The sequence below is a fragment of the Tenrec ecaudatus genome, chromosome 2 (assembly GCF_050624435.1).
Source record: "Tenrec ecaudatus isolate mTenEca1 chromosome 2, mTenEca1.hap1, whole genome shotgun sequence".
Lineage (NCBI taxonomy): Eukaryota > Metazoa > Chordata > Mammalia > Afrosoricida > Tenrecidae > Tenrec > Tenrec ecaudatus.
Genome location: NC_134531.1, coordinates 274773668 through 274787184, shown reverse-complemented (window position 1 = coordinate 274787184; position 13517 = coordinate 274773668). Strand labels below are relative to the sequence as shown.

The 13517-nt window shown below is 41.9% G+C and overlaps 1 pseudogene; it reads right to left on the bottom strand.

Moving 5' to 3' along the window:
• Positions 1–539: 539 nt before the first annotated feature.
• On the bottom strand, positions 540–12649 carry LOC142440617 (growth/differentiation factor 3-like; annotated as a pseudogene).
• Between the last annotated feature and the right edge of the window lie 868 nt (positions 12650–13517).

The following is a 13517-nucleotide window of genomic DNA, read 5'->3' as shown; positions in this document are numbered from 1 at the left end:
TTGTCTAAAATATTGACATTGCTAATATTCTATTGAATAAAATGATAAGACAAGCTTATTTTAATATAGCTCTGCCTCTTACATTTGGCCTTTTATAAGTGAAATACATGGATACTTGTACTTGAATGATACTTTTCCCAGCAATCTTAAACTTTTTGTGGACAGATTGATAGAGGAAAATGAAAAGTATTTGAAAACTCTAATAAAGAAGACTTTTTGCACAGATTCATCATTTTAAAGATGGCATTCTAAAGTTTCTGTGAAGTCAGAGACAGGGAATGTTATCGGTAGCTCTATCGTCACATTCCGTGAGACAGACCCTCTCTGGATTTCTAGCAGATGAACTCCATGAGCAGCTGCCACCTGTTGTTCAGTGTCCCAGTGGGGGTTATATGTTGCTATGCTACTGGACAAGTTTTAGTAGAGCTTCCAGATCAAGATGGATTAGAAACCAAGGCTGCCTTTTCTCTCTTCCAACCAAGTCGGTGGCTTTATTAGAAATATGCTCTAGAAATACTCTATCACATTTTGGGGGCGGGCTATCCACACCCGCACTCATCAACCACCATGTCCTCATAATGTCGTAGAACGACATTGTCGTCGTTGTCGTGATAGAGCATGGAAATGGGGGACAGTTGGGTGGGGACGCAGAGTTTGGGGGGACCTCTGGATCGGTCGCACTCATCAGCACTTGCATGAACGCATGATTCAAGCTGTGGAGAGACGTGGTCAGTGAGACAGGACATTGCCCATGGCAGTAGCTCGCCATGAATCCCCGGGGCGCAATTACTCACTTATGCCAGCCCAGATCCCGGAAATTGATGAACAGCTGGTGATGATGGCAGAGGCTCTTTCTAGAAGTCTTAGGGACAGGCATGGCTGATGCAAAGTGGCACTGCTCGGGGTTGAGGGTCACCACCAGAAGAGAAGCTGAAGGAGGCGTCTCAGTCGCGCACAGGTGTCCTCAGGCTGGAAATCCACGGGGTCTCGGTGCCCTTGGACCCGGATTTCCAGGAACAAACCCAGAGTCTTCTGGATAGTCTCTATTTCGGTCCTGAGCCGTGGGCAGCAGATTGAAGTGAAGGGCATCGTGAGGCCAAGGCACTGATTGAAGTGAAAACATTTTACCTGGCGCAGGGCACGACCTGCCCCCCACAGGAGGCTCCTGGACCAGAGACAGGGCCAAGTCCAGTTCTGGTCGCAGTTTGTAGTACGTGTTGGGCCCCAAATCCAGGTTCAGCCGGACCATTGTTAACTTCTCCGTTTCTGTAATGGCAGACAGATTAAAGTACAGGTGCTTCTGCAGACAAAGAGAGGCCTGGGGACATTTCTTGAAGTAAAGAAGAGAACATAGGTGGGAGCAGACATAGGAGACTCGCCGAAATACATTTTACTTCAGATCCACCTATAGGATGTAAATTTAACAGTCATCTTGGTCGGCGAGGAGACGGAGGATGTTCCCAAGTCTGGGGACACCCCGGCATCTGCTGCCGCTTCTCGACTCTGGAAGACTTTCCTTAAGATCGGAGGCACAGATTGAAACGTCTGAGAGGAAAGGGATTGGTCCAGGATTCAAGATTGGAGATGGACGTGTTCTTGAAATGGAAACGGCTGGCCCAGCGTCAGGGTGAGCAGAACGGCTGCAGCGCAGACTGGCAGGGTGTGAAGCAGGGCCTCTGAGGTGACTCAGATGACTGTCGTGGGTCTGAGAAGCGCCAGTGCCAGGCAGCCCAGCAGTGCAGGGGCTAAGAATTTATCTCAGGGCTGGCTTATGTACTGAAACCGATCATTGGAAACTCTATTGATCAAAATGCTCTGATCTTGGCATGGGACATTATTTTTCATTGTGCATCCGATTGTCAAGAGTCGGGGCCAACTGGATAGCAACTAAGAAGAGCAATAGAGTGACATTTATATGGACACTTGAAATGGAACAAAAGAGCATACTGCCTAACCATAAAGCATTTCCCTCAAAGGCTTATTCAAAAGGAAGATCACCAAGAAAGCCTCAGCACTCTCTTTGTGATTAGGAGCCATCACACAGTTTGCTTTTTATAAAATTGTCCATTTAAACGAAGGAGAAATACAACCCCATTCAATAACAGGTAGGTTTTGGACTTGGATTTTTCTAGATAATTGTCAGCTCATCCTCTCCCTAAGACGGTATGTTGAGTAGAAAAGCAGATCGCTAGTCCTTAGCTTGAAAGGGGGCCTTTAAGTTTTATTGGCTCTTAAAGGCAGGCATTTATAATGGTAACTGACAGACCAAGCGAGGCTCCGTGGACAGGGTGGCATCTGTACCCGGAGGGAAGATCACTGCAGCCTGGCAGCCGAGCTCCAATGTTCTGCTTGGTTTTTATGTTCCACGTATGGTAATCAGGAGTCCCATTAAAGCAGGGAATGAAGTCTGGTAGTCTGTTGCTTAGTATGCATTGAGATCATTACTATTTGCTTTTTCAGTAATGATGATTTCTTTTCTGTCAAGAATTATAGACTTTTCCAGGGAAACTCTTACCCTGAGAGGATTCAGAAATCGCAGTACCTTCAGGCAACACTTAACATGGACACAACAAAAACATGAGGTCCTTACTGACAAGAAAAATGATTGATAAGGATATTCTGGGAAAATTGTGAAAACATTAGGAAACCCAAGAAAACCATTCAGTGGAATCAGCTCTATGCAAATGAGATCAACATTTGCATATTTCCTTTTCCTGCCTCATACTTTAAGAGGCCCCAGGTGGTGCTGAAGGAGGACTGCAGTGTGTTTTTGTATCCTGTACCATTGTGTCTTTCGCTCATTCACCAGCTGTGTCAAATATGGTGGTTGATGGCTGGTGGATGTTCTCATTGATGAAAATAAAAGCTATTTTAAAGCTGGTTCTAACAGTCCTATAAGTGGGTAATAATCTGGTCAGCTTGAAAAAAATCATTAGTTAGCTCTAAACTCAGGCTTTTACTCTTAAAATTTATTGCTTCCATAACTGTTGAAATATAAGCAGTGAAAAAAAAAGCTATGTGATCAGGTACAGCCAGTTCTCTTGGAAAAGGAAAGGGAGGGATCACATGAATAATATATGACTAAACTCTTTTTTACACGTGTTAAAATAAGCAGAAATAAGGACTTTCCACTTACATATTTAACTATAAATTAGTCAGGGATAGCCATGCATTTGGAGAGACAAGTACAAAATACAAACATGGAACCTTTTATTTAAGAATCAGGAAGAAAAAATGCAGTTATAGGTAATAAAATGTAAGCTTTAAAACAGAGATACTATTGTTTAAAAACATAAATAATATAGATATACCAGTGGCAAAAAATGTGTTGGTGTTATCATTTTGTATAACACAATAAATAACAATTCTTTATTAAAGTGATACCAAAAGACTAGCCTATTTTTCTTTTCTTTTTAAAGATGTTATCCTATTGTGTTTGCATAGAAAATAAGGTTCCTATTTAACAGCAACTACACAAATTGTTGAGAGGTATTTATATTTTTTGCAATCTATCATTGTTCTCATTCATTCCGTTTGGCTGTACCATTTTCCATACTCCAAACGAGGAAACCAAAGCACCGTCAAAGAGACTGCACTGTAGCATGCATCATCTCCTTGACACCTGAAGAATTAAATGCTGCCTGACCACTGGAATGCCTCTTCTGGCAGGAGTAGATGGATCATAATAGAAGAGGAGAAAATGTGAACCAGAACCAGAATTCTAGAATGTCTAGATGTGGTGGACCAATAGGAGATTCCCTAAAAATTATCTCCCCTGAGATACTCCATAAACCTTGATCCAAAACTACCCTCTGAAGTCAACTTCTAACTAAATATCAGATTGGCTTATTGAAAAAAAAGTTTATTAGTGAGTATTAGACACCTTTCTATAAAATCATCCAGAGGAGATCAATGGTAAACAACTACTCTAAAGTAAAAATGAAAGGCTGAAAGGACTGGTGAACTAGATAATTGAAAGCAAAGCATCCTGAAGGGGATTCAACAGATGGCAGTTCAAATAGACCAAGGGGATCCGAGAAAGTCCTAGCCATCTATATCTATATATCTATATCTATCTATATCATCATCTACATCATTATCTATATCTGTATCTCTATCATAATCTATATCTAAAAGATCAAATGAAAACCAAACTACCAGCAAGTCAGTGCCTGAATTCATATGACCGTAGGGTAGGATAGAGCTGCCCCTGTGAGTTTTGAGACTATAACTCTTTAAGAGAGGACAAAACCCCATCTTTCTCCAGCAGAGCTGGCTGGTGGTTTGAAATACTGACTTTACTGGTCCAGGCCCCAACAGGTTTCCACCAGCCCCAAGGGCTCCTACTCAGAATCAGAAACCCAGGGTAGGTGAACTTACAGCCACAACTAGAACAAGCGTTCCCAGAGTGACGACAGTGGAGTTGGAGGAAGATGGTAGGGGGAGTTTATAGCACAGACTTCAAGAAGGAAGGAAGGACATGTTTTGAAATAGATTTTTTAATCACTTTATTGGGGGCTCGTACAACTCTTATCACAATCCATACGCATATCCATTGTGTTAAGCACATTTGTACACTTGTTGCCATCATCATTCTCAAAACATTTGCTTTCTAATTGAGCTCTTGGTATCAGCTCATTTTTCCCTTCCCTCCCCACCCCCTTCCTCACAAACCCTTGGTAATTGATAAATTATTATTATTTTGTCATGTCTTATACTGTCCTACATATTCCCTCACCCACTTTTGTGTTGCCTGTCCCCCAGGGAGGGGGTTATATGTAGATCCTTGTGTTTCCAGTTCCTAGCTGTACCAGTGTACATCCTCTGGTCTACCCAGATTTGTGAGGTAGAATTGGAATCCTGACAGTGGGGGGGAGGAAGCATTTAAGCACTAGAGGAAAATTCTATGTTTCATTAGTGCTACACTGCAGCTGATGGGCTCATCTCCTCCCCGAACCTTTTGTAAGGGGATGTCCAGTTACCTACAGATGGGCTTTGGGTTCCCACTCTGCACTCACCCTCATTTACAATGATAGGATTTTTTCTTCTGTAATGCCTGATAACTGATCCCATCGGGACCTCATGATCACAGAGGCTGGTGTGCTTCTTCCATGTGGGCTTTGTTGCTTCTGAGCTAGATGGACACTTGTTTACCTTCATGCCTTTAAGACCCCAGATGCTATATCTTTTGATAGCCAGGCACTATCAGCTTTCTTCACCACATTTGCTTATGCACCTGCTTTGTCTTCAGCGATTGTGTCGGGAAGGTGAGCATCATGGAATGCCAGTTTAATAAACAAAGTGTGCTTGCATTGCGGGAGCACTTGAGTAGAGGCCCAATGTCCATCTGCTACCTTAATACTAAACCTATATATATATATATATATGCACATAGATCTATTTCCCCATCATCATATATAAATATACTGAAATTGAGTTTGATAGCAATTGTACAATGCTGTTTGATATGACTGAACTATGGAATGAAATGATGTCTGGATAGCCCCTAATAAGATGGCTTGTGGAAATTTAATAAATAAATACATTTTCATTTTCCTACTGCAAAAAATAAACATTTTTAAAGATAATACTTTGAAAAAAAATATCTTTAGAGCATATCCCTACTAAGAAATGTGTCATATCTCTATGAGTTGGAATTGACTTGAGAGCAAATGAGTTGGGTTTTTTTTCTGCTGATGCAACTTTACTGAAGTTGTCAAGAATTTTAAGAGTTTTGACAATATTAGGCTAAGTCTAAGCACATTTTTTCAAAAGATAAGTTTTAGTACATATAGAGCTAAGGATTCTTGTGGGAAATCGCTATTGAATGATTAACTCTTCATGTAAATGAAATGTATATTAGTCTAAATTTAATTTTAAACATATATCTATATAATGGCATTTTGATTATTTCTGTGGCATCCCTTCTAATTTGTGAAGATTGTACAAGAAGCCTACAATGGCATCATGATTTGTACATAAATCAAAAGACCTTTGTATTTATTCTACTTCTGTAAACCTAGATGGCATAATCGGTTGAGCCTGCAAATATTAGCCAAAGGTTGAAGATTTGTAAATCCCGGAGACCCTCAGAAGACAAGTTTCATTGTTGTTGTTGAGATAATTCTGTGTACACATGGGGTCACCTTGTTGAACTGACTTGAAAGTAACTAGACACATCTTTAATTTAAGAGAAAAAAATGATCTTCTTTCTAAATGGTTGGTTCAACCACAGTTGGATAGGAAAATATTATACTTGTCAATTGAATGCATTGACTTTAGAAGTTCATTTCTATTTCTAAGAGTATAGACGTTGGCTTTTGAATATTGCAACGTTTTACAACTTGAGGATCTGCACTCCTTTTAGAATCAGTCTTAATCACATCCTGATATGTTCTGTTGCAATATCTATTTTTTTGTTTTCTTTTGTAATAATTCACTAGAAACATTTAGTGTCTATGCATTGAAATTTTTCCCCTGTCCTCCAGCCAGAGAATTAATATAATGCAGATGCTACTGAGGACAGACAGGCAAGGGGGTCTCCTCCAGTGGGTCCCAGGACTGCCCACAACCAAACACCCCTCTGAGAGACTGCTGCCACCACTGTTAGTATGTCTGCTACCGTTGCCACCACTACTTCTCTGGCAATTTTGCCATCTGTGTCTGGGCCCTGGTCCTTTAAGTCATCCAAGTGTCCCTAGTGTGGGAGCTGTCTGAGGCATGGGTCATGTGGGTCATGTGCACAATCAAGCCCCATGATATCCCTCCTGCGATCATGCATGTGACCCATTGTCTCTTCCAAATGATCTTAACAAACACAACCAGTTGGAGATGAATGTTTTATGAATTCTGTGATGTCAAGAGAAGGAGATTAAACCAAGCACAACTTCCCTTCTGAGAGTAGTTTCCAGTGTGACTGCACAGGTCACACATCCATAAGGGTCACTTGGCCTTTTCTACTTAAAAGTAGAAAATGTTGAAATAATAAGGATTCGGTTCTGTTGTTAAAGATAGTGAGCCCTGGAGGTGCTAGCAACTGCTAACCAAAGGCCCTGGGGTTCACCCACCGAGCACTCCGGGAGAGGTGGGGCACCCACCCAGCGCTCTGGGCGAGAGGTGGGGCAGTTGGTTCCTGTACGATTTACAGCCTTGGAAACACTGTGCAGAAAGTTCTCTGCCGTAGGGATCGTTATGGGTTGGAAGTGACTCAACAACAGGTAATGAAAGGTAATGAACGAAAAGACCAAAGGAGAGTAGAGCAAAAAGGCAAGCTTTCTGTGGGCTCCGTCCTCCAGCAGGGATGCTTTCTTAACGCTCTGGATGTTTTCAAGGCTGAACTCTTAATTGGAAAACAATAGCTGATTCTACTGTCTTAACCGAGCATGAGGCACTTCCTCCCATGCCCTTCCTCCGAGTGTTCACAATGTAATGATATTCGTTTCTTGCTATAGGCTACAAGGATGCCTTTTACTTATTTTAAAAGAACTATCTTCACTGTGTGGCTGTGTGCGATTATAAAAAATGTCTAGAATTTTATGTTTTGTTTTTCCAAAACAGTGATTATACAGTTATTTCTTACAGCGTACACCCTAAGCCAGCTGAAACTCTGCCCACCACTCAAGCCAGCCTTTGGCTCAGAAACGCTCCATTAAGTGGTCTCGGCTTTTGAAAGACCAAACCCAGGAAGCAATTGGGCTGAGAGTGTTCGATTCCCAACCATGTGAGATGAATCATAAATAGAAAAGATTTGCCACTCATGGTATTGGTCACTGTTGGTTACTAAGCATTGTGCATCTTTACTTCTCAGAAATAAAAGTTCGATCCAAGTGGGAATTATCAAAAGATTCTCTCAAACCTTCTGTAGACAACATAGGACCTGAAGTCCAATGAAATGAATTCTTTACTCTTTGAAACGAACCCACCGTTTCATAATATGGTTGTGGTTAGTTTTAGGAAAGCAACACAATTTAGGTAGAATACTGTGTAATAAACCAAAATCCAGTTCTTCCTGCCAATAAGTGCACCATGCGGCTTTCAGCTATTTCATCTGTCTCTAAAATTTGATTTTTTTTCTATTTTATTTAAGAAAGAAAACGTAGCTTGACCTAAAGTCATAATATAATAAAAAATGAAAGATTATACTTTGAGATATTAAAATTTACTTTCAGGTCAGTGTATTCTTAAAGCATTCCCAAATGAAGTTAGTCTAATTATTGATTTCAAATAAATATTCTTTCATTAGTAATGCCAGATTTCATATAGAAAAATGTATTTTTTTCATTAATGCTATGATACTTTTGGATCAATAAAAATAGCGCAGGTTTAAAAAAAGAAGAAAGAAGAAATAGCCCAGGTTTTATTAGAAACAGAAAGACTTATAAAAGTTCACCTTTTCCTGGCCTCAACTTAAAATTTTACTACTTGGTTTATCCTGTAAACCAGAAAGATCCTAAACTCACAAGGTAGACTAACTTACAAAGCTCTTCAGCTGGTTCTTTGGGCTCCCTCCCAAGGCAATGCTTTTGAAACTCGAGTCAGCATCTAAAATATTTAGTCTTTTAAAACTGTACCATGTTATAGAACATCATATAGCAAAATGCTTTTGAGTACTAATTTGAATTCTATTTCAAAAAATGTACAGATCGCATGTGCACCATCTGTGCCAATTAATTGGACCTCTTAGGTGCAGTCCTTTTGAAAAGAAGATGCAAAACTATTAAGAAAAATTCATTTCTAGCCAGCACTCAAAATATGTTCTTACATAAAGAAAGCTAGACAAATTCAAGTAGAGGGAGTTTAAAATAGAAACGCACTACATAAAACAAAAAGTAAAACACAGCAATGGTTTTAATAAAGGCTCATTTAAAACTGTGATTTTTGGCAAGCAAGTTCATTACTATGTTAAACTATAAAATGTGTATGTTCAGAGGGCAAACAGTATTCTCTTTGTTGAGCCAGAAGGCTGGGGGGGAAAAAAAGACCTATTTAAACTACACTAATAAATTTTAGTGAGGCCTTTCAAGTGTCTTGCCAAAACTTTAGACAGGCTTAGGCGAACTCTTGGCTGCAAATTGATCCATAATAAATTGATTGATGTCATCACTTGAATGCATGCCTTCCATGGCTGATGATTTAGGGTGTATTACAATTGAGTATATAATTGATTGATCAAGAACGCTTATGAATTTAACTTGATTATAACTAAAAAAAGAAAATGGGAACTATTTATTAGAAAAGTAACTAATTTTGGATATGTACAACCTCAAATATTTGCCATAATAATTGTAAACACTGTGAAAAAAACCTGGAAAATTAATCATGATATAGTCATATCTCTGCTATAATTTTTCACAGAAGATGAGGAGCTTAACACAATTCTTATTTTTAATCATTTTATTGGGGGCTCCTACAACTCTTACCACAATCCATCCATTCATCCATCCATCCATTGTGTCAAGCACATTTGTACATTTGTTGCTATCATCATTCTCAAAACATTTTCTTTCTATTTGAGCTCTTGGTGTCAGCTCTTCATTTCTTTCCCCTCCCTCGACCACCCTCCCTCCCTTGATATTTTATAAATTATTATTATTTTGTCATATCTTACACTGTCCGATGTCTCCCTTCACCCACTTTCCTGTTGTCCATCCTCCAGGGAGGGGATATATGTGGATCATTGTGATTGGTTCCCCCTTTCTCTCCACCTTCCCTTCACCCTCCAGGTATCGCCACTCTCACCACCCTTCTGACGGGTTTATCTGTCCTGGATTCCCTGTGTTTCCAGTTCCTATCTGTACCCCTGTACATTCTCTGGTCTAGCCGGATTTGTAAAGTAGAATTGGGATCATTACACTTGGGGGAAGGGAGGAATCATTAAAGAACTATTGGAAAATTTTATATTTCATCGGTGCTACACTGCACCCTGCCTGACTGGCTCGTCTCCTCCCTGTGACCCTTCTGTAAGGGGATGTCCAGTTGCCTACAGATGGGCTTTGGGTCTCCACTCCACACTCTCTCTCACTTACAATGATATTATTTTTTTGTTCTTTGATGCCTGATACCTGATCCTATTGACACCTCATAATCACACAGGCTGGTATGCTTCTTCCATGTGGGCTTTATTGCTTCTCAGCTAGATGACAGCTTATTTATCTTCAAGCCTTTAAGACCCCAGATGCTATATCTTTTTATAACTGGGCACCATCAGCTTTCTTCACTACATTTGCTTATGCACCTTCTTGTGTTCAGTGATTGTGTTTGGAAGTTTGCATCATGGAATGCCAGTTTAATAGAACAAAGTATTCCTGTATTGAGAGAGTGCTTGAGTAGAGGCCCAATGTCCTTTTGCTACCGTAATACTAAATCTATAAATATATGCACATAGATCTATTTCCCATCATCATATATAAATATATTTACATATGTACATGCCAGCATTTAAACCTCTATAAATGCCCTTTGCCTCCTAGTTTTTCCCTCTATTTCTTTTTACCTTCCCCCTGTCTCACTATTATGTTCAGCATTCATTTGGGTTTCAGTAATTCCTCTTGGTTGCATTGCCCTTGATCAAGCCCTACCAGACCTCCTATACTTTCATTGCCACTGATTTTGGATCACTTGTGTTCTCTTGTCTCTAGGTTTGTTAACAGCACTTCCTTTCCCCCCACCTCCCCTCTCCCATGTCCCCCTGAAACTGTCGATCGAGTAGTTTTCTCTACCAGATTATTTATCCAGTCTACCTTATCTAGAATGACCTGCAGAGATAATAAAATGCACATAAAAAACAAAGCAAAACAAAGCACCAAAAGAAAAGAAAGCAACTACAACAAAAACCAATGACAAAAGAAAAAGAAAAGCTTGTAAATCATTCAAGGCCTGTTTGTTGAACTTTAGGAGTGTTTTCTAGTGGAGTTTGATGGGGTGCCACACCCTGGCTCCAAAGTCTATTTCTGGTATTTCCTTGGGCCTACATTGCTCTATTCCCCTTGCTGTTCTGTTGCTCTCCCTTTGTGATTCACCTCAGTGTGGTGGCCTCTGATCGAGTGCAATTCCCGCACTGTGTCTCCAGTGTTGTCCCCCACAGCCCTATGGGTCAGTGAGGGATGTGTGTCTCATAGTCGGGCCGGCCCTATGGTCCTCTCTGTGCTTTGGCTTCTCTGAGCAGGAATATTGCCCTCAGGGCTTGGCGGGCCACGATGTGCTCCACTCTCTCTTCCTCCCCCTTCATTTGCTCCCGCGTGCTCTGATCAGACATGTCCCTCTCCCCTAGCTGCAGTTTCAGTGCTGTCCTCTGAAGTGAATTCTTTTGCCGGGAGGGGTGCTGTCCACGTAGTTGGGATTGGGTCTGGCCCCTTATACCTCTGTAGTGGTTCCCTGCTTCATGTTGCATTCTCATCTTGGAGCACAGGGTTGAAGTCTGGTCCCTCTTTCCCTGTGGAGATATAAGCAATGCCCTCTCCTTGGGTGGGTTAGTGCCCTGTTCCCCCACTGTCCATTTCTTATTTTTTTCTCTCCCTGCCCCCACTCCTTTTTAGTTAGCTACCATATGTACCCCCTGGATTTGGTCTGGATCCTGTCATACTATCTGGACCTTACCCCAGGAATGAATCAAACTCTCTAAATCAAAATTGGCTTTCTGGAATCATGAGAGCTAATTATGCAATTTTTGTTGTTTTAAAAGTATTGCCATATGAGTATTAAATAAATTATCGTAAACTCTTGTGGCTTTCTTATGCAAGAGAATGTAGGAAAGTCCTAAGCGATTTTCTATAAACAAATAAGAATGCAATTAGGACTGAGTTATTGCACCATGGTTGTGGTTTGCCTTCAACTGGCTTTGATTCCCTTTGACCCTGCCTGCAAACAGAGCAGACTGCCGTCCAGTACTGCACTAGCCTCCTCCACGCCAGTACAAGGAACCCAATATCATGCAGCCACGGTGGAGTTGGAGCACCTCCCTGCCTATGGGCCTCACCTTCCAACAGTGTAGCGGGTTTGTACTGTCTAATTTCAGAAGTAGGTCTCCAGGCCTTTCTTCCCAGCTAGACATAGTCTGGAGGCCTCACTGAAACCTGAGTAACCCTGCTGGAAAGTGGACTGCTGGAGGCATCGCTTCCAGCATCACAGCAAGATGGCAAGGCACCACAGTACCTCAGGTTGATACCTGGGTGGTGGATCCTACTATTACGGGATGTCTAGCTGTTAAGTCCACTTAATGTCCACACGACATTGTGTGAATTAGAATGTTATGTCATTTAGACATTATGCTGACATAATATGATATACAAGCAGTCCTTATACAATCCATGGCTAGATTCACATAAAGCCTAGTATATGAAAATTGGTGAGGGCACCCCAAAGACAAAGCCTGAGAACAGTATTCGCTGGTGAGGTCAGCGCTGCTGGGTGGGAGTCGGCTAGCCTTCAGATTGGTGTTCTGTGCACGTACAGGAGCAGCACAGTGGGGAGGTTACAGAGAAGTGATGGAGAGAGCTGGGTGTGCAGGTGCCAGGAGCCCTGATGGTTGGGCTTCTTCCTGCTCCTTTGTGACTGTACCTGCTGCTCCCCAGAGGCAGAAGTGCTGGGCACCCTGAGCCAAGCCAGACGCCACCGCACTCACGCTGGTGTCTTCCAGGACTGCCAGCTCCATGCTGCTGCACAGACCGTGGAAGCCGGGGAAAAAGGGCAGAGGAGGCAAAGGGAGAGACGGGTGGAACCGGAGATGCACTCTGGGAGGGGCGGGTCTTTTAAACCCCTGGGAGGAAACCATAAGCATAAGCAGAGCTGCCTTCTCTTTAAAAACAAAAACCAACAACCGGCAAGCATCCGATGAGACCACGGATACACAGGCAGTCAAACGTTTCCCCAAAGGACATCAATACTTAGCTACGTGGAGACCGGGAAGTATAAACTGAAATGAGACACAGTCCTCCTTCCAGTCATCCGGCAGCTGTTCTGCTCAAATGCTTCAAGAGAAAGGGGAGAAACAATATCATCGCTATAAAGAGCATCCTAGCGTGACTAGGAAAACTGAGGTTCAGTCAAAACAGGTAACAGGAAGAGTGTCCTACTTTTGTTCTTGAAGCCCTAGTAGCTTGAGGGGGAAGCCCGGCTTGGAGACCGAGGTGCCCGATTTCAGGAGCAGAGGTTAAAGTCCAGAGAAGACGCCCTTGGAATGAAATGTTAAGATCCCTAAATGCCCCAGCCTACTTGGAGCAGAAAAATGCTCACGTGTCTTAAGCATCTCCACAGGATGAGAGGCAACATTTAGGCATCATTTCTCATGATCTAGTACCCCCGTTTCAAGATGCCTTGGAGATCGCTTGGAGGCTCGGAGTCCCTCAGAGTCGCAGGGGCCGTGACACGCTGTTTGCATTCATTCCACAAGAGCCCATGCTTTCTTGGAGCTACTGCCTTTTCACTGAGTCACCGATAGTCAACTTTCCAGGTTTCTCTATGGAGTTCAAAAGTAACATGCTTCCAACCCTCTCGGGATGCATTTGTATGGGCCTCACCCT